This window comes from Taudactylus pleione, unplaced genomic scaffold, assembly GCF_031769625.1.
Source record: "Taudactylus pleione unplaced genomic scaffold, aTauple2 ptg000352l, whole genome shotgun sequence".
Taxonomy (NCBI): domain Eukaryota; kingdom Metazoa; phylum Chordata; class Amphibia; order Anura; family Myobatrachidae; genus Taudactylus; species Taudactylus pleione.
In genome coordinates, this window is record NW_028284753.1 from 5411551 (window position 1) to 5433324 (window position 21774).

The 21774-nt window shown below is 41.7% G+C and overlaps 1 protein-coding gene across 7 annotated transcripts in view; it reads left to right on the forward strand.

Annotated features, from left to right (window-relative positions):
• LOC148508634 (uncharacterized) overlaps positions 1–21774 on the forward strand; it is a 282049-nt gene that overhangs the window by 151161 nt on the left and 109114 nt on the right. The window lies entirely within an intron of this gene.

Genomic DNA, 21774 nt, shown 5'->3' on the forward strand with positions numbered 1-21774 from the left:
GAATAACGGACGCTGCTGTCCGTATTATACAGGTGTATGTTAGAAAGCGATGATCGCAAAATGCTGGCCACTGAAATATATGTACAGTACACTTGCATTTAGGATAAACAGAAGAGGGGAGATTATTTAACTTTAATGTTACAGCTAAAGCCATGTGTTATTTTTGGCATCCCAACAGACTTTGCTGGAAAAATTAATTCATGTTGTACTTGCATTATATTTATGTACAGTATATCCACCTGTGACAGGAGATCTATGGTATCTGTACCAATCATTGAGGGAAAGTGTAATTGCATTATTCCACCTGTGACAGTAGATCTATGGTATCTGTACCAATCATTAAGGGAAAGTGTACTTGTATTATTCCACTTGTGACAGGGGATCTACGGTATCTGTACCAATCATTAAGGGAAAGTGTAATTGCATCATTCCACCTGTGACAGGAGATCTATGGTATCTATACCAATCATTGAGGGAAAGTGTAATTGCATTATTCCACCTGTGACAGGAGATCTATGGTATCTATACCAATCATTGAGGGAAAGTGTGTTTGTATTATTCCACCTGTGACAGGAGATCTATGTTATCTGTACCAATCATTGAGGGAAAGTGTAATTGCATTATTCCACCTGTGACAGGGGATCTATGGTATCTGTACCAATCATTAAGGGAAAGTGTACTTGTATTATTCCACCTGTTACAGGTGATCTATGGTATCTGTACCAATCATTAAGGGAAAGTATACTTGTATTATTCCACCTGTGACAGGAGATCTATGGTATCCAGGGGCAGAACTATGGGGGACAATGGAGGTGCCTGCCGCCAGGCTCCAGTTCTGAAGGGGCACCCCCTCCATTGTCCACAACATATTCACCCCACTTAGGGCTGTAGCTATGTACCCGGCGTGTACCAACACAACTGCCCAATACATGGCACCCCTTCCCGGCACCTGAGAAGCCACCATATACTATTAGAGAGCTCCATATCAGACCATCAACTGCTGCCTTCGTCTATTTATAGCCTGTCTGCTGCATTACAGTGTCAGCGGCTGTGACGGGGGGGGGGCACCAAATTATAACTTGCCTCCAGGCGTCTTGAATGAACTTATGCCACTGATGGTATCTGTACCAATCATTAAGGGAAAGTGTACTTGCATTATTCCACCTGTGACAGGAGATCTATGTTATCTGTACCAATCATTAAGAGAAAGTGTACTTGCATTATTCCACCTGTTACAGGAGATCTATGGTATCTGTACTAATCATTAAGAGAAAGTGTAATTGCATTATTCCACCTGTTACAGGATATCTGTGGTATTGGTACCAAACTTTAAGTGACATTTCAAAACTGTCCATGTTCTCATACATGTTGCTAGTCTTTCATATAGCATTAGCTACATCAGCTTTATGAAATAACAAAGCTGCTGTAGTCTGGATATCTTTGGTTGTCATAGTGAAGCAAAACCATCAGGCACTGAAATAGAATATCAATAACATAATAAAATATAAATTTTTCTTAATAAAATGTATAACTATGTATGTACATTTGTTGTACATGTTTCCAAAGATTTTTTGTCTTGTATACACTGCTGGCATAACTATTACCAGATACTGTTTTTATATTTTTCCTACATATTCAGAAATTATTATTGACTGCCGTTAATATTTTGTTAGTTTCACCTTCCATTAATATAATATACATTATATTTTTTATAAAAACTTTATTCAGATTGTAGATAAATAGACCATCAATTTGTTAATATCCACTTGCTGCTGAAGTTATTATTTAAGTTACTAAATAAATATATTAAAAATATGTAAGATATCTTATGGAGAATTATCATTAGAAATCTTTTTTGTGATCCCTGAGCTTTTAGGGAGCAGGGAGGTCAGTAATACCCCCTTATCCACTATGGATCATCTACATGAATTGTCCAGTAACAGATTAACATAACTATGAAATATCCCAAACAAGCTAAGCGTAAAGGGGCTTTAGAATATGAAGTCATCCAATGTGATGTCATACCATAATTACAGAGTTTACATATGTCCCCTCAAGGCCGTGTTTTGAAACAAAGTAGCTTTAGTATCATGTAGTGATCTGTATATGATTGGTTGTAATCCTGTGAATGCAGGAACCAATTATACAATATGTTGCTGTCTCTAGCTCTTAACACTTCTAGCCAATCGCTGTGAGAAGCAGTGGTCCTCAAATGATATTTTTCACCTATGTTCCTATTATTATATATGCTAGTATGATTGCATGAACATCTAAAATATCTGGCGTAAAGTATAATGGTACTTACTGTACCTTCTGCCTAAAAAAACAAAAAGACATCACTATGGGATTCTGACATCTGCCAGTATTCGTTAAACATTTGCTAAGTAGGTGGTACAGTGGTTAAAATGCCTCTTTACAATGGAGTAATGGGTATGACTCCAACTAGGGCTCTCTCTCTCTGTGATGTTTGTATGTGCTTTCTGTGTTTGCATGGGTTTCCTCCAGGGATTTTCAAGATATAGGGGCTTATATAATACCTTTAACTTCCAGCCACTGCGGGAACTCCTGCGAGTCTTCCCGTATTTTTAAACCGGTAATCATATTTTTGTTCCCGCAGTGGCTGGAAGTTGCAAACTTTTACATAAGCCCCATAGTGTTTTTTTGTGTGTGCCTGTGAAGTAGGGAATAGGAAGTAAGCTCCACTGCAGCATGGAATGATTGTAAATATTCTCTGTAAAGTGTTGTGTAATATGTACATGCTTTATTGGAAATTGTTAATAAATAAAATATAAAAATAAAAAAATGAAAAAGACTAGGAATACATTTAATATGGAGCTCTGGGCGGAGTCTCTGAGATAGATCTTAGAACCCAGCAAGTTCTCTGGTATTTTGGTTATTTTGCTATGGATTTCTTAATTTTTCATAAAAGAGATAAACAAGTCCTTTCCCAGATACTTCTTTTGGCAGCTGTGCAGGAATTCAAGTTGACTGTAGGCCTGATTCAGCAAGGAGCGCAGTTGCTAATACGCATGCAATCTGCCGAATGTTGCGTTCTGCGCATGTGTATGCATCACAGTGTGTGTGCTCGAACCTGCCACTGCGATCGCAGTGACTACGCAGGCCCATCACAGAGTGATTGACAGGAAGCGCCATTTGTGGGTGGTGACGGGGGGGTGGTCAGGGAAACGCAGGCGTGCCAGTGCATTTAAACACCATTGCATGGGCATACATAAATTATCCACTGCAATGCCCTATGCAGCCTGAGGCCTGATAGCGTGCGATTAAAGTTACCAATTTCTGATGGTACTCGATTGTACTGATGTTTTCGCAGTATTGCAACACATTATGGATGTGTGTAAGGTAAAGTGGGTGTCCTTTTGTTACACTACGGCGGCATTGCCCCCCCCCCTTGCTGCCTAACACTAACCCTCCCTCCCGGTCCCTCACCCTAACTGGTGGGGTAAATGCCTAACCATAACCGTCCTTCCTAGAGCCTAACCCTAACACTTCAGTTAGTGCCTAACCCTAAAAAGACATAAAAAGCCATGTGACGACCATTTTTTTTTGACCATTTCAGTGTCGACCTTTTGACCCTGTCGACTTGTAACTGTCTATCTTTATCCATGTCAACCTTTTGTGTGTCGACCTTTGTCCCTGTCCACCATTTGTCCCTGTCGACCTATTGACTGCCTTATGGTGTCTATCTAGACACTGTCAGCCTTTTGAATGTTAATCTGTTGACTGGAACCCCACTAAGACCCCCGTGTTAACCCCACATGGGGGGGTTATTCAATTCAATGCAATATTGAATAGCCCCGGGAGGGAGCTCCCGAAGCTATTCAATTCAACGCAATATTTGGTCGGGCTTAAGGATTTCTTCTCGCACCCTCCTAGGATGCAAGGAAAAATCCGACAAAAGTGCCAGTCGTACGGCTGTTTTCCGGCTTAGCGCGGTGCTAACAGCCGTGCGACCGGCACTTCAGTCGGAGAATGCTGGTTCTCACGACTAAACAACCAGGTAAAGTTGCAAGAACCGGCATTCTCCGACTTAACAGCTCTCTGAATTGAATAGCTTCAGGAAGTCCATACCGGGGCTATTCGACATCACATTCCATTGAATCGCGGCCATGGAGTGCCAGACAATTATATGAAGGAAAATCAGCCAGCAGCTTCAGACATGTGAAGCTGCTGCTCCTCCGTGTCATTGTTATGTTCATCCATGTTGCACTTGACTACAATGTAACACCACATGCCTTGGATATCTCTCCAGCTCCAACAGACACAATTTGAAACATGGGAGGTGCGGATCCATTTCCAAGTGTGTGGGAAGGTGGGGCACCTAGTCCCTTCAGGGCTTTCAACCATTCAGCCATCTCAATACTAGATAGCGACAAATGTTCACAAAAAACATCTATATGCATTTTGGGAAAGATTTAGGGGGTCATTCAGACCCGGTCGTTAGCGCCGATGCGCTCGGACCGGGTCAATGGTCCCCCAAAGAGCATGCGCACGCCGGCGCCGTCGTGCGCATGCGTGAGACCCGCTACGACCGACAGCGCCGGTCGTAGCAGGTCTCGATCCAAAGGGGGCGAGCTGACGATGTTGATTGACAGCTCGCCCAGTTTGGAAGGAGGGCCGGGGGGGTGGCAGCCCAAACGGTGGCGTACCCATGGGAACGCCTACCGTTTGGGGGCGGCCCCACTGACATCACTAGTGATGTCAGTGGAGAGCTTCCAGCTCAGACAGAGCTGAAAGCTCTGCGGGGCTTACGACAAGGGAGACCCTACCCTAGGGTCTCGTCATAAGCCCCGATGGTCACGATGGTCTTGACCATCACGACCATCACCTTAGGCGGTCGTAAGGCTGTGGGTGTTAACCCACAGCCTTACCACCGCAAAGGAGGACGTCTTGAAAATTCAAGAGGTCCTCCCCTCATTCAGACCGACCGCACGCTCTATGCGACCGGCTCTGAATGAGGTCCTTAATGTGGACATGTGCACATTGGTCAACTAGACACATTTGTTTGCAAAAGCATAGTGTTCTTCCAATTCCTGCAAGGGGAACTATTTTGTGAACAAATATCCTCTAGTGCACTTCCTCTGCCCAAAAAACACCAACTTTCTGGTGTTGAATCTTTTATTTATAAAGCTGTGTTTTGTTTCAAATGTATTTATTTTATTTATTAACCTATTTGTTCTAAATTTTCTGTGTGTCTTTATTTCAAAGTTGTCAACACATGTCTGATGTGTACTGATTAATGATGAGTTCATTAGAGAATGATTGTGTACAAAGAAAATGTTTCATTGAGCACATATAAAGTGCCATCGCGATACAATTAGCTAAATGTCATTGCTCTCTCTGACAACTGTACATTGTACAGTGTTTTTAGTTCTTATCACATAATCAGAAGTAATGATATATTATATGACAAAGGTGAGGGGTTTTTTTTACTATCATTTAGTTGTTCAGTTCCTTTATAGTATTATAAAAGTAGTAGGGAGATGCATGATTCATGTTTTATTATCATCTTAGTTGAATACATGCCCAGAATTCTAATTTAGTATAGCTCACTTTCATTACAGTTATACAAAATAAATGCTAAAAAATGATGAGGTAAGTGAATTACTTTTTTTTCTTTTTCTTTTCAATTTAAAATAAAAAAATATATGTAATTGCTCTGAGAATGCATTGATTTGACCTCAGCAATATCGTATTTGTTTGTAATCTGCCAGAGAATGGATTTATGGCCCTGAAACCTTTCAACGTTTTACTATTCAATTACAAGTATTGCACCTATGTATTATCTGTAATGGTTGGGACTTGATCTTTGTTTTTCTTGATAATGGAGTTTATGTGAAACATATGTAATCATCCTTTGTCTTTACCTGCACTGCCCTGGGATTGCTTTGTTTGTTTAACAGAGCTCCTAATAATAACTATACTACTTTGTGATCCTGTCTATATGTATGAAACATTTTCAAAATACACCAATAGTTTCTTTTGTTTCCATATTTGTGGCTGTATTTATTATAATTAAGTAGTTTCATAGTTAGGGCTTCTCCCTATCTACTAAATGGTTACCACCTTTATCTCCGACAAAAACTTCCCTTTTCAATGGGTAAAGGTTATTTAAGAAGAGTCACCGCAAGACACCTGCTTATGCTATCTCCATCTCAGGATGATGGACTGTATTGCCTCAATTTACTGATAAATTTCCACAGGAGTGATACTTCAGTGGGTACTGTCTTGCCCACACATGCACAGTGGACTGGAGGCCCGTACTATTGGCTTCCAGTTCCACTTTAGATGAAAAAACTTAAAAGTTAAAAAAATATATAATAAAAATGTTTCAAAATGAAAAAAAAAATATTAACCAAGCTGTAAATTGTATTAGAAAAAAATGCTATATTTAAATAAATCTATGATTATCTGCTGACATCACTGTCCTGCTGTGGCAATAAGTTGATCCCTTTTGCTGGAGAAAGTCCAGCATATGCAGTAGGGATCCAGTGGGATATAGTGGAGTAGCTCTAACTTCACCAAAAACATCTATTTTTACTGGGGAAAGGCTTATCTATCTTGTAATAAATAGATCAGTGGTTCCCAAGCTGGGTGCCCCAGAGCACTTGCAGGGCACCCAGCAAGGGGTTCCTCGGGTTGGTGGTCAGATACCAAATAAAATGATTTTTAGTCAGTGTGATAGGCAAAACCAGTGCTAATGGCTGCCAAACAAAATATTTGTGGACAAAAAGAAGTGCAGCCCTGTCAACCACCACATAACTACACGTAAGGGTAACATACAGTACAATATAAGCACAATTTACTTCATTTAATTTTCGCTGAATTTCTCAATAAGAAACTTTTGGTCCAGGGGTGCCATGGAAAAAATGCTGGTACTCTAGGGTGATGTGTTTCACTGAAATAGACCCAATGGAGTTTTCTTAGAATCTTTTTTTCTGGATAAGATCTCTCACAGTTGTGCATTAGAGATGAGGGAAGGCCTGTGTGTATGTGTGTATTGAAGTTTTGCAACAATGCACACTTGTGATAGAAACATTTCTGCTGTGGTTGCAGAAAGAGCCTGCACAGATGGCCCAAAAGTCTTTAGCCCATGAAATGTTTTACCATACTGTACGAATTTAAATATGCTGCACTCTACTATTTTTGGGCATCTTAAATGACCCCCTGAAACTCTCTTTTCCACCGGACTCCTACTTCTGTTGTAATGCGAGGGGGGGCCCACAACGAATACACCCTGCACCCATATGTTTTAATACTTACCCCTCTGAAGTCCCGCGTCGGACTGTAGCGCTGGACAAAACACTCTGCATTGTACGCATGCTCACTAGGGAAATCGCCAGAAAAATGGTGGCCGCGCCTTTTTCCCAGTGATCTGGGCATGCGCAGTAGACTCTGGGCACACTCTAGTGCCCAGAGTTTACTTCTGCGGGGACCCGGCCGGTCGCCGGGGAGAGAGGAGGGGGCCCCAGATGGTGAATGCACTAGGGACTGGGGTGGTATAGCTGTCAAACTGTTACGCAGGTGTCCTAAGGCGAGCTCAGGGAGGACAGAAACCTCCCATGTCTCTTAAGACACCTGTGGTCCCTCCTGATCCGCTGCGCCATCTTCCCATTGACCTCTTCAGGAAGATGGCAATGCGGGTCTCTTGTGTGCATGCACCATCTTCTAAATATCACTGGGAAGTTGGAGCCGTGGAGATAGAAGGACCCACTTGCCACCACAAGGTAAGATTGGCACCTGAGGGCGGCGTTGCTCAGAGGACCACTGCACAAGATCCACCTTGGGCTTTTATAAGCACATTCCTATAATGGAGCGCTCATCTACAGGAAATCAGCAAACTTCCTTCGGCACATATTACCTGTTATATATCACACATCCTTGGGCACACAACCACTCATGTGAGTAGGCCATTCTTCTTGTATAACACCTGGTCCAGTCTTAGGGAGATTGCTGATCTCTTCAGGAAGTCAGGGAGATCACAACTATTTCAGTGAGTCTCTCTGACAATCAAAAATGGCCACAGTGACTAAAACAGCAAGCACGAGAGTGACAAGTTCTAGTCTAATATGATAACTTCACATCCCTGGTGGTTTTGAAGCTCTCAGATTAGCCTTTTTAGTAGGGATGTGCAGGCTCGGATAGGTTCGAGTTTGCACGTGGAGTTCGTATTTTTCCCTCCAAAAAAACGGAACTCAGAAAGAGGCAAAACGTCATCTTGCATGGACGAACATCATCATTCCTGGATGCAGTGGGCAGAGGGGATTACCAGCATCATGGCTGTGTCCCCTGCAATGCAAAGCCACAAATTGTGACATCGCACAGAGTGGGTAAAGCCAGTGACACAATACTATGTACTTGATCTTTTATTTTACAGCCTTGTGAAATGTAGCTCTCCTTGTATTTTACCCTCCGTATTTTGTACCCACTGCTGAATAGCTTATTATAGCTTGGCTGTGGCTGGTTCTATATACTGTAATAGTAGATACTGTGACTACATATTTCTAGCAAGTAACCTGTGTTTCATCAATAAAGAAAGGAAGCTTATTGAGAATTTGGGTGAAGCATTTCAATGGAACAGAACAAGAGTTGCTCAACACAAGTTTTCTGCAAACCTAAACAGACATCATGATCTAATGCATGGGTACAGTTCTCCAGGACATTGCAGTGTACATGGTGTTCTATAAAGGGGCCCTTCACTTATTTTATAATGTGGCTAATATGGAGTGAGAAGAGGTTGTGTAAATTTGGACAAATCATTTAAAGGTTATTAATTGAGAGGTGAACAGAGTCTAGTCTAGTTTTAGAGAGGAGGAAGTTTCTCATGAGATAATGCACAGTTCATATGTTTGGCCAACGTACTGTATGGTTATACTCTAGTATTGGTGCTTCTTTGCCGGCGGTTCAAATCCCGACAGCGGAAGCTCGGCAGGGGTGAAGATCCCGAACGTCCAAAAGTAAATTTAAACTAACCTAATTCTACCCCCTAACCCTCCTTTAGGGGTGCCTAACCCCCCCCAAGTGCCTAAACCTAACCCCCCCTTCCCCTCAACCTAACCCTGTCTCCCGGGGGGGGTGCCTAACCCTAACCTCTTCCCGAGGGTGCCTAACCTTAACCCCCCTTCCCCATGCCTAACCCTAAATCCCCCCCCCCAGGAGCCCCTAACCTAACACTTCCCCCCCAGCGCGGTTGTCCGCGCCCGGCTTACCTTCGATCGGTAAACCGTGTGTCGGGCTCCCGGCGTAGGTCTAATGATAGGCGTCGGGATTTTGACGCCTATCATTAGACTCTTGCCGGGATTAGACAGTCGGGAAGCCGGCGATCAGGATTACGTCCGTCGGCTTCCCGACTGCTTCCCTTCTTTGCAGCCTGTCCTATTTTGAATGCATTTTAAATCAGAAATGTGTGGATTGCTGGCTAGGAGGATGCTACACCAAGATCTATTCAATTGAATAATCAAAACCAAAATTTCCTGTCCATAAATGTCTACACCATATTTATCATGGTACACTCATTTAAGAGGGAGATGTACTAAACTCTGAAAAGTGATAAATTGGACAATGATAAACTTCCAGACATTCAGCTCCTAACTGTCATGTTACAGGCTGTGTTTCAAAAATGACAGTTAGGAGCTGGGTGCATCTGCCCCAATTAAAAAAAAAATTAGACTAAACAAGCCAGAAAGCACCCCATAGCACATTTATGTAAACTGTGAGTTGCATATTTGTAAACAATTAGAGTAGTACCTTGTGTACAATAGATCCTCTTTTGCCAGAATGAATTTATATAAACTGTTCATTGTGCTGCAACTTACTACTCATTGTGCAATGCTACTTTTTAGCTACTTTGGGGTCAATCCTATCAGGTATGAGGAGGGCAAGTTGCCCTTGTAACAGCGTGGAAATAACGTTAATGGCACTGGAATTTGCCCCGGACTCTGGGGTTTTTGTATGCAGCCTTATGGCAAGTCCAGAAGCACTGTAAGTGGGGCATGTAGCCACACTCGCACTAAGAGCTGACTCGTGTCTAATAGGATTGACCCCCTTTGTCTTAGTGGCCATATGCTTATGGTTATTCCATTTCTGTAGATACTGGTTACATTTTATTTGTTTACAAAGAACAACTGATTACTAAAAAAGACTACACAAAAATGCGTCATGCCTCAAATTATTTTTCTATATCTATATCTAGACCAATTTGCCTCTAGTTGTGCAATCAGGAGATTGATAAATAAGTTCATGGGCCAAGCGCCACTGAACTGCGTAAGTAACGGGACTCTTGTTTCCAAGCATTGTCAGGAATGCTTGGTTGCTAACACACGGATCAGTTCCACAAGGTGATGCTCATAAGTGGTAAGGCATCAGCAGCTCATTCTAATGAAATCCAGATGCTGGGAGCTGTGTTTATTCAAGGGATCACTCTTTGTGCCAAGCTGCTAACAATTATATTATATTACTGTAAACACTATCCAAGCGATAAGAAAGTACTGCAGTCAGTATGAATTAAACCGTTAACAGAAACCGCAGTGCTCTAACACTGACTGTATGCATTAAACCGTTAACAGAAACCAAAGTGCTCTAACACTGACTGTAACAGTTGCTTTGGCTTGCTTTTTGGGTCTGTGGTTATGAGTAGGGATGTGCAGGCTCGGATAGGTTCAAGTTTGCACGCCGAGTTCGGATTTTTCCCTCCAAAAACACGGAACTCAGAGAGAGGCAAAACATCATCTTGCATGGACAAACATCATCATTCCTGGACAAAGTCCAAGAATGATGATGTTTGTCCATGCAAGATGACATGCACATCCCTAGTTATGAGTCACAATTTGAGGTACTGCACACAGTCCTCTCAACCCCCACCTGCCCAGTCCTCATATCAATCTGTGGATCATATCTAATGGGCTAAATGGCTCTCAGTATTAAATTACATTGAGGAGTGATGCTATTTTCAATGCTTACCCTGTGGCACAGTGGTAGTCTTTCACAGGGCTGTAACTAGGGTAGTGCGACCAGCATGGGGCGCGGTTTTGCCTGTCTATTATCCTGTTTATTATCATTCTCACTTATAGCTTCCTCTTCTTTTATCCCCAGCATCTCCTGGCCGTCCCTATCTCTTCCCTGGCCCTTCCCCATGAGGCCATGGCCAGTTTTCAGGTGCACTATCCGATGTCCCTATTTAAAAAATGGGGGGGCACAGGGCACCAAAAAGTTTGGTTACGGTCTTCCATGTTTGAGGAAGGGGTTGACTTCTCTCGATGAATTGGGATAGCCCCCTTCCCAGTGGCAAACACAGGATTTTTAGAGGGGGGTTTCCAAATGCTTGATTTTAGAGTGAGTGTGGCCAGTCCATGAAGAAGGCCTAATTAGCACTTAACCATCTTTAATATACGTCATACAAAGTGTAATGCGCATCATAATTCCAGCATATCCAAGACCAGCGATCCCAGTAAGCCATTAAATGTGGCAGATGTGGGCTCTTTTCCTGAGCATTGGAGCAAGTCCAGTAGTCTGGGGTGCAGCAGAAGAACCTAGCACTGCCCTGGGCATATATGTACATATTGGTCTTCTTATACAATAAATAGTGTATTATACTGTATTAATCATTTACCCTATTGATGGTCTATAGCATTGCACCCCTAACAGTGCATGTTTTCCAGATTTCCTAGTTGGTGCACAGGTGTATTTAATACTGGCTGACACATATTAAAAGATCAACAGGGGGTGCTATTTATTTCATTTGTGATTCTGAGAAGAACATGCAGTAAAATTCTATTATATTACAATTTCTATTGTGGTTATGGGCTAGGGAGGGGGGTTTCCAGGCAACCAGAAAGTGTTTGCCTATGCTTCCCCCTTCCCCACACTGAGTGGACCTATGCACTTTATAAGGCCAGTATGGCACAGACAACTAAAAGGAAGTATTATGTTATACAGGAGTCCTCGGTATATTAGGGATGAGTAGGCAAGTTTCTGTGCTTTGTTTATTACTGGTTGCTTGCTATCCATTTTCACTTTTTCGCTAACTTTATCAATAATCCCAAATATGTCTGATAAAACAAATTGTAGGGAGAAATTTACCAAAGTGGGTTTTGTAAGTGGATTGGAAATTGTCACACATTACATACGGTTTACAGAGCCAAACCACGGGACTTACTATCATGTAGTTTGTAGGCTGGAGATTCAACCACATGCAATGTGTGACAGTTTGCAATCCGCTAAAGTGTATGAGGTCCAGACCAATATAAAAAAACAAGTTTTACCCCTTACATTTTCTAAATTCTAACCTATTCAGCAATCTCTCTGATCCTCTATTAGGGTTGAAGGGAGACGTACAAATAATTGGGGCCCTCCACCTAGACAAATACTGACACACAATTATACTAGTCCCCTCCTTTTATCCATGACCAGTGGGTACCAAAGTAAAACTCCAAAAATATAATGCACTCTATTGTTGCACTAAACGTGACAGCATGCACATTCCATACATACACAAAAGCATCCAAGAATCATATTACAAATAAATAATAGTGTCGCTGTCCTAATACAACTAAATAGTAAAACCCTCATCCTAATAGAAATAAATAATAGTGCCACTGCTCTGATATAGGAAAATAACATTACCCCTGTCGTAGTATAGTGAAATAAAACTACTCCTATCATAATACAGTATAAAAATAGTGCCCCGATCCTAATATAATTAAATAATTGTGCCCCTATCCTAGTAAAAGAACTAGAAGTGCCCCAGTAGGAAGTTAAATATATAATTATGCAATTGTAGTACAGTAAATAAATAATTTATTTTGAAAAAAGAAATCTTAGTCATTTGGCAATAACTATTTGTGCCCATTGGTATCAAATAATAAATGAATATTGCTGCCTTAATCAATAAAGGATGACAGTCTCATAATCTATATAATAAGCATGTGTGTCTGTTTGTCCTTTATGCATGGCCAGAGTTTTGGACCTAGTTCCACACAATTGACATGGTGTTATAGTTTGACCAGGATCAGGTTTTTGCCTAGGAGTGAGTTTCGTCAGGACGACACACTATCACACAATCCTATAAAACTTGGACACTCTTAAATTACACAGGTTCTGGGGCTGAGGGGCTGGCTTCTGTGCACACCGAAAAGGGCGTGACCTAGCAGGGAGGGGGCATGGCCTTGTGACATGCCCCCAGTTCGTCACACTAGGGAGCGTTCTCAGCACTTACGGAGGTGTTGGCCTTCCCCCAAGCTCTCCCCTCACGGTGAATAGATGCCATGCACAGCATCTATTCACCGGTTCTGCACCGATTTCTGAAACTAAAGTGATTTTTGGAAGCTATACTGATTTCTGTTCTGTAAGTCAATCTGCTCCTGATATACCCCTTTCCAAACGCAATCAGAATACTCCTGCCTGCACTGTCATTTACTCCGAATTGCATAGTTATCCAGGGTATACTGTAGGCAAGGACAATGTAAACACATGAAGGCTGCAGGTGTACTTCAGAATACAGGCTTCAACCTGGATGAGGAGTGGGACTTGCCTGCCACTCCCCATCCCCTACATCCCATGCCCTTGATGGTTTTCCTTTGCTATACTGATGTGGGGCTGATGCATCGTTGCATGCAAGTGTGTTTTGTAGACCGGTTTTGTGATTTTTAATTTTTTTGCACTGTGCATGCTCCATAGCCGAATGCACGCATATTTAAGTTGTACACACCTTAGTTGCAGCAACACTTACGGCTGACTGGGTGTAACTGGATGTTGATGGGTGTTCAGACATAGTTAAGTGCACTGAGGGTGTGTTAAATAGAGTATAGACGCAATTGTGCATATACAGAGATCTGCCAGTCTTCTGGTGGACGTTTTGCATCAGGCATAGTACTGGTGCAGGTGCAGTGGCAAACGCAAGATTTCTAGAGGGGGGGTTTCCAAATGCTTAATTATAGAGTGAGTGTGGCCTGTCCATGAAGAGGGCAGAATTAGTACTTAACCAGCTTTAATAAGTGTCATAGAAAGTATATTGTGTGTGATAATTCCAGCATATACAGGACCAGTGATCACAGTAAGCCATTAGATGCGTCAGTAGGCCATCCTGCCTGAGCTGAATGTATTTATTTTAGATGTGAGCACCATTCCAGACTATTGGAGCAAGTCCAGGAGCCTGGAGGAGCAGCAGAAGAACCTAGTACTGCCCTGGACATATACAGTCAGGTCCATAAATATTGGGACATTGACAGAATTTTCATATTTTGGCCTCTATTCACCACCACAATGGCTTTGAAATGATACAAACAAGATGTGCTTTAACTGCAGACTTTGAGATTTAATTTGAGGGTAATTACATCCAAATCAGGTGAACGGTGTACAACGGTTTCTATATGTGCCTCCCACTTTTTAAGGGGTCAAAGGTAATGGGACAAACTAAACAATCCTAACTCTAACTTTCACTTTTTAATACTTTGTTGCAAATCCTTTGCAGGCAATTACAGCCTAAAGTTTGGAACGCATAGACATCACCAGATGCTGGGTTTCATCCCTGGTGATGCTCTGCCAGGCCTCTACTGCAAATGTCTTCAGTTCCTGCTTGTTCTTGGGACATTTTCCCTTCAGTTTTGTCTTCATCAAGTGAAATGCATGCTCAATCGGATTCAGGTCAGGGGATTGACTTGGCCATTGCATAGCATTACACTTTTTAGCCTTAAAAAACTCCTTGGTTGCTTATGCAGTATGCTTCAGGTCATTGTCCATCTGCACTGTGAAGCACCGTCCAATGAGTTCTGAAGTATTTGACTGAATATGAGCATATAATATTGCCCGAAACACTTCAGAATTCATTCTGCTGCTTTTGTCAGCAGTCACATCATCAATAAATACAAGGGAACCAGTTCCATTGGCAGCCATACATGCCCACGCCATGACACTACCACCACCATGCTTCACTGATGAGGTGGTATGTTTTGGATTATGAGCAGTTCCTTTCCTTCTCTTCACTTCCCATCACTCTGGTACAAGTTGATCTTTGTCTCATCTGTCAATAGGATGTTGTTCCAGAACTGTAATGGCTTTTTTAGATGTTGTTTGGCAAACTCTAATCTGGTCTTCCTGTTTTTGTGGCTCCCCAATGGTTTGCATCTTGTGGTGAACCCTCTATATTCACTCTTGTGAAGTCTTCTCTTGATTGTTGACTTTGACACATATACATCTACCTCCTGGAGAGTGTTCTTGATTTGGCCAACTGTTGTGAAGGGGTTTTTCTTCACCATGGAAATAATTCTTTTGTCATCCACCACAGTTGTTTTCCGCGGTCTTCCGGGTCTTTTGGTGTTGCTGAGCTCTCCGGTGCGGTCTTTCTTTTTAAGAATGTTCCAAACAGTTGATTTGGCCACACCTAATGTTTTTGCTATCTCTCTTGTTTGTTTCATTTCAAAACCATTGTGGTGGTGAATAGAGGCCAAAATTTAAAAATTCTGTCAATGTCCCAATATTTATGGACCTGACTGTAGGTACAAATTGGGCTCTATAGCAGTGCATCTCTAACAGTGCATGTTTTCCAGATCTCCTAGTTGGTACACAGGTTATTTATTACTGACTGATACATGTTAAAAGATACACAGGTGGTGCTAATTATTTCATTTGTGATACTGAGAAGAACATGCAACGCTAGTAACATTCTATTTTATTATTATTTCTATTGTGGTCATGGTGTGGGCTGGAGAGGGGGATTTCCAGGCATACGGAAACCCCTCCTGCGTTTGCCTATGAGATGTACACTGATAATAATAATGACAAGCAGATGAATCTAGGTGGCGCGGTTGCATAGATGTGTACAGTGTTTTGTTTGCATGCTTGTATATGCATTCATATGGACACTGATGCATGGGTTACAACTGCTATGCTCCTTTATTCAGCCGTTTGCAAACTATATACATGCTGTACACCAGACTACACCCACTTCCCAGCATTCCCCATGGTCCTAGGGACCGTCACTGAAGATTCAGGCATTCACATCCAAGTTAGGGAGTGTCTACAAACATTAGGCATATCTAATGCAATAACATCACATCCTCTTTTCTTTAAAGATAAGCCCTGTATCCCTCAGTGCAACAATTCAACACTGCAATATGTTAAGAATATCATCTATTATGTTTCAATAAGTCTATCAGGTCTGCAAATTTCCTTTTTGGATCTTTCATACACAGTCTGTGTTTCATCAACCATGTTGGACCTTTCTTGAATCATGGTTTGTTCACCGTTATCCAAATTATCATATATGTCAGATGAAGGATATTCTTCAGTCATGTTGTCTTCATGTTGGTTAGGTTGAGATCTTAAATCCACCCGATATTTCTTACTTCTGTTCCATGCTCTGTGCGTATAGTATAAGATCTTGGTGCTACTTGTGCTTGCACAGTACCTTTCTGCATCCAAATGCCTTTCTCATAGTCTCTGAGACGGACTTGGTCACCCGATCTAAGATCAGACAGGCTTTTTGCTTGACTATCACGGAACAGTTTTTGTTTCGCCTGTTGTCGTTCCTTACTCAGTCTGACTAATGTTGAACTATGCGTATTAAGCAGTTCATCATGTATTGGAAGATTGCTCTAATTTTCCTTCCCATCAACATTTGTGCTGGAGAGAATCCATTCTGCAGAGGTGTACTGCGCTAGATTCAGAGACTTTTGTAGAAATCTTCTTTACCTTCCTGTGGTTTTTTTCATGAGACTCTTTACAGTTTTTACTGAACTTTCCACCAATCCATTTGACCGTGTATAGTGGGCACTTGACGTAGTATGGACAAATTCCCAATCATCAGCAAATTGTTTAAATTCAGCACTGGAAAACTGAGGAACATTGTCAGTGAACGCCTCCATAGGAACACCATGCCTTGCAAAGATTGACTTCATGCAATTGATTACAGCGTTAATAGTAGTTGTATGTAGTGTCTTCACCTCAGGATAATTAGAATAATAATCAGTCACGACAATGTACGTCTTCCCATTACAATCAAACAAATCTGCGCCTAACTTCTGGTATGGTCTCTCTGGCACTGCATGAGGACTTGTTGCTTTGGTCTATACATAAGACATAACTCTCATGTAGCTGTTGTCTGTGCTATGTCTTGGTTCATTCTTGGCCAGTACATCACTTCACATGCCCTCCTCTTACATTTTTCTTCTCTTAAGTGGCCTTCATGTATCTTGCACAGCATAGGTTTTCTTAGTCGTGCAGGTATGACAAACCTATTGCCTTTGTAAATGATGTCATTGACAACAATAAGGTCACTGCGGTACATCCAATAATCATGAGTTGACAGCGGACAAGCATCTTTTTGTGCTGGCCATCCTTTCAGAATGATGTCTTTTAACACTTTCATTGTGTCATCTGTCTCTGTTTCTTTTCTAATCCGTTCTTGTCTTGCAAGAGACACTGGGAGAGAAGATACAACATCACATACAGCACTGCATACGGGCAAATATCCACATTTATTTCCATGAATGCAGTACCAGTGAAATTTCGGAGGACTTACATGCAACTCTGTAATGAGCCTTAATATGCTCATTGCAGACAATATACCTAATAAGTGGTATAATATTTATTTTGAGGTTGTTTGTGTAACTATTGTGATATAAGCTACATGGGTGCTGTTATATTTGTATCAGTAATGCAGGGGAAATATCAGACCTAAAATGTAAAGAGGTTCTTTGCCTAAGAGACTGGTACCATGTCAGATTGACCCAAAGGCAGAAGTGGTTAGAAGAATGTGATATGTGTGCAGACTTACTGAGCATAGGAAGCAGATGTTCAGGAAGCTACATTTGCAGAAGGAGATTGACTGTATATGTGCCTGTACATAATGGAAGTTATATGAATAAATAATGAGCTACTGTATGTTTGAGTTATTAAAAATAAATTGTTATTATAGTATGCATTGCACATATCTAGTGAAAATAGCTGAAATTACAGAAATTATGAGGTGTTTCTCTGTGTATTGCCTTTAATGTGTTGGCGTTTTATACCCTTTAATATTGTGGGGGGGCATTCAGGAAAACATAATTATAACTTGTAATAAATATGGTTTGAACTCACTGCAAGTTCAAACAAAGTTTGGGAGGCATGCCTCCTGCCCTAAACTATCACTTCTGAAAAACTGCTGTTTCTGCAAAGTCAGTTTTTCGAAAGTGAGAGACATTTCTCCTGCTCCTCCTTTCTTCCTTTAATTTTTAATGCCTGTCTTCAAGCTGTGCATGCTAAGCATGAAGACAGGCTGCAAGAACACAGCAGGGAGGAATCTGAAAAGATCCCTCTGCTGCACAAGCTGACGTGTAAACGTAAGCTTGTGAATACTATCGGAGCTGTACACCATCTGAGGATGGTGTACACATGCAATGAGATCTATGATTTTTGTAAGGTGATGCATACACTGATTTCTACATCCCTATTCTAAAGTATGGAGAGTGTGGAAATTAATGCAGCTGGACTGTAACCTGGAGATATCAGTGATACAGGTTAGATGAATAGCAGTGATACTTCAAATTGACATAAATAAGTAAAAAGTGTGCTATAAACCTTACTTTAGTTATGATTAATAGGCCACTTAGAATGTTAGTTGCGATTTTCTCCTGTCCTGTAGGATTGTTAGAGGAGGGGTTTGTGGAGTCTTAGTTGATGCTAGGCAGATTTAGGGCCTGATTCAGAGCCGGACTCTATTTGCGCTCGCTCGTTCAGAAAAAGGGGCCGGATATTTAAATAGAGTGCTCGCTCTTTGCGGTCTGTTGACACCTCTATGTCTGAACGAGCAAACGAAACATGCGCTTGCTTTTTTTTAAAAACCGCCCCCTGGCCGCTCGCATCCTACGTCATCTCCGCTATTTATTTGATTAATCGAGTACATCGAAAGGCATATGAACTGCTCGCAGTGCTTGTGGTAGCATTTTCCTACCGCAATCATGCGAGCAGTTCAGGCTAAAAGACAACCAAGTGACGTGGTCGATGACGCTGCTTTGTTAATTATGCACTCCCTTAAAATGCCCGTTTTGACCGTTTGGCACGCCTGCGTTCGGATCACCACTCCCCGTTTTCCAGCACCTTCCCTTGTTACCACCCACAAACGCCTCATTCTGTCACTCAAATTAGCAGGCATTCGCTATTTAGCGAGCACACAATTTCCGACCTCAATGACTGGTGCGCGCATGCGTATTACAACCCATACGCATGCGCAGTTGTGCGAACATCGCTCGGAGCGAACGAGCGGCCGCTTACGAGCGGCTCTGAATCAGGCCCTTAGTACAATACCTCTCTGATCTGATTCACCCTCCCTATTTCTCTGTTGTGTGTGAATTTACTGTACTTGTTCAGCTCACTCAAATAAAGACCACAAGCAACAAGAATGTATACCAGGGGTATTCACTTAAAATGGGCTTTTTATCAGTCATGGTGCTGTGCCTGTAGTCACAACATAATAAAAAAAAACAGATTGTTTTTTTTTTAAAAGGTAGTTTAAACCAGCCAATCCTTGTTTGGTCAAAGTTTAAGGATATTTGGAAGCTAAATTTGCAGATAATATGTTGCATTTATTTAATTATGACAACTAGTGTTCGATTAGCTTCAGTGTTTGAATAAAATAATTAGTTATTCATGTGAATTTTAAAGAATAATTATACAGGGCATATTCTAGTTATGGAGTGCATTTTATCACTGAATAAACATAAATCGAGATACCTTAAAGAAGAGGCATCATACCTAAATAAAGCATAAAACTTTCCACAATGAATTCAATAACAAAATGTAACAAATTCAAAGGATGTTTGTTATTGTTTTGGTACTTTCTTATATTAGTGCTCCTTTAGGTCTATTACACATGAACATACATCTTAAATTTTTATATATGTTGACAAAGGCTGTTAAATGCTCTTTGGCTCTGATAGTCAAATAAATAATATAAGCAAATGGACCTGTACACTTTTTCAAAAGCATCATTTTCGAGTTTGCATGCAACGTGTGTTTGTTTGCATAGAGTGGGGTTTGAACACTTGCATAGCCCTTGCCAAAGCATTTAAAAAGTGTTAAGCTGTGTACACACTTAAGCGACCCAGCTATACACACTTACCAATTGGTCGCTCGATATGTGTGGCCAGACATCACAACTGGGTGGGCTTATAAATTTGCCCGCCCAGTTGTGATGTCAGTGTTGGTGGTTTCTGCGGCCAGTGTACGGGTGGTCGGCGGGTCGTCCTTACACACAGCCATCGGCACTGGTCATCTGCTCTGCTGCAGGGCTGTCCTGATATGTCTGTTAACGACGTTCACAGACATTTCGTACACGACGACAGATGCACTAAACAACATATCGCATACCCAGCAATAGACTTCTGTGTCATTGCTGCACATTGCCAAGAATGGGGCTATGAGCATTGAACATCAGCATGTTCAGGACTGTAATAGAAAGCATTTAGCAATTTTTTTGAAAATAGCACAACATCGGCATTGTGAAGAGGGGGCTGGGCCACGGTGACGCAATCACGCTGTCATGCCCCATGCTCCAGTCTCCAATGATGCGTCATTGCCTGGACACGCCCCCTGTTGCCGCAACACGCCCCCCTGTTGTGGAAGCCCGACAGCTCCCTCCCGGTTGGCAAGTATGACTCAGGCACATAACAGAAAATAAGCAAACAACATAAAAGTAAATGTCTGAGCATTCCTTGTGCTAATGTCTGTGGACCCTCCAGGCCCTGCACCCTAATGCTAACCACCACCCACTGCCTAATGCCTGGCTAGCTTATCCAGCATCAGGAGCATTGAGCAACAGGTGTGTGACAGTTTTAAACCCTTCCTGTGCTGCTGACTTAATACTGGCTCTGGGCGACCTGGAAAACAAAGAGTTCCATATCTCCACTTTGAGCTGTGCAGCCCAGACAACCCGGAATTCCAAACTTCTTTTGTAACTGCAGAATGTGCTGGTCTTGTTTTCTTCTCCCTTGGAGGGAGCTTATCCCACCAGAATGTGTGCAATTCAGGTGAGAGACAACCCCTCTCACCACAGTATGCAATAGCAATCTAACAATACTAAGCCATGCGGTAAAGAAGAATCCAAGCAGGGGAAAAGCATCCAGGGCTGTATGATTTATCCAATTAACTTGAGGGACTACATACATAGCCTTTGCCAAAGCAATACGATGGAGGCATGTCTTGAATCTTAGATGTTGTAAAAAAAAGGTTTACTAGCCTGGGATGATATTATTAAAATAATAGTATTATTTATATAGCGTTTTTCTCGTATGGACATAAGGCGCTTTACAGATACCATGAACATAATACTGAGGTTTAGATTTGCATAAAATACAGAAACCATGAATATAATATGGAGGTGACCTAACCATATTGGTCATCAGTACCAAGGATTATTCATCCTACCCGCGAAGGATCTTTGTGAGGCAGCCATTTTAGGCACATTACATAGGATTACACTGGGCATAATAGGCAATGCCTGGATATGTCCAGAAATTAGCAGAACCAGCAAGTTAATAATATATTTTTAGTTCATATTTTCTTTATTATAATTTTCATATCACATTGCCATATTAAAACCTAATAACCTCAACATGCAATGTCTTGGATTAACTCCAGGTGGGAATTGTACTTTTTTGGGTCGTTTTCAAACTGCCAACAATACCCAGTGCTTTTCCCCTCCAAATCTTAGGATTTACTGTCCTGCTGTTTATATTTACTGTCCTGCAGTTTAGAGTGAGGAAAACCAACCTCCTGGCTGTA